This window comes from Haliaeetus albicilla, unplaced genomic scaffold, assembly GCF_947461875.1.
Source record: "Haliaeetus albicilla unplaced genomic scaffold, bHalAlb1.1 scaffold_73, whole genome shotgun sequence".
Classification (NCBI taxonomy): domain Eukaryota; kingdom Metazoa; phylum Chordata; class Aves; order Accipitriformes; family Accipitridae; genus Haliaeetus; species Haliaeetus albicilla.
Genome location: NW_027212421.1, coordinates 225,001 through 226,038, shown reverse-complemented (window position 1 = coordinate 226,038; position 1,038 = coordinate 225,001).

Genomic DNA, 1,038 nt, shown 5'->3' with positions numbered 1-1,038 from the left:
GGTACCGGTGCTACCCCGGAGTACCGGGTCGGGGTATGGGTACTACCCCGGAGCGCCGGGCGGGGGTACCGGTGCTACCCCGGAGTACCGGGTCGGGGTATGGGTACTACCCCGGAGCGCCGGGCGGGGGTACCGGTGCTACCCCGGAGTACCGGGTCGGGGTACGGGTACTACCCCGGAGCGCCGGGCGGGGGTACCGGTGCTACGCCGGAGTACCGATGAGGGTTACGGGTACTACCCCGGAGCGCCGGGCGGGGGTACCGGTGCTACCCCGGAGTACCGGGTCGGGGTACGGGTACTACCCCGGAGCGCCGGGCGGGGGTACCGGTGCTACGCCGGAGTACCGATGAGGGTTACGGGTACTACCCCGGAGCGCCGGGCGGGGGTACCGGTGCTACCCCGGAGTACCGGGTCGGGGTACGGGTACTACCCCGGAGCGCCGGGCGGGGGTACCGGTGCTACGCCGGAGTACCGATGAGGGTTACGGGTACTACCCCGGAGCGCCGGGCGGGGGTACCGGTGCTACCCCGGAGTACCGGGTCGGGGTACGGGTACTACCCCGGAGCGTCGGGATGGAACGCGAAGCTGAGTCCGGAGCATCAGGTAGGGATGCCAGGACTGCTCTGGAGAGTCAGGTAAGGAAGCCAGGTCTACCCGGTCCCGCGCCAGCAGGGAGGCCAGGTCTACCCCGGACCGCGCGAGCAGGGAGGCCAGGTCTACCCCGGACCGCGCGAGCAGGGAGGCCAGGTCTACCCGGTCCCGCGCGAGCAGGGAGGCCAGGTCTACCCCGGACCGCGTGAGCAGGGAGGCCAGGTCTACCCGGTCCCGCGCGAGCAGGGAGGCCAGGTCTACCCCGGACCGCGCGAGCAGGGAGGCCAGGTCTACCCGGTCCCGCGCGAGCAGGGAGGCCAGGTCTACCCCGGACCGCGCGAGCAGGGAGGCCAGGTCTACCCCGGACCGCGCGAGCAGGGAGGCCAGGTCTACCCGGTCCCGCGCGAGCAGGGAGGCCAGGTCTACCCCGGACCGCGTGAGCAGGGA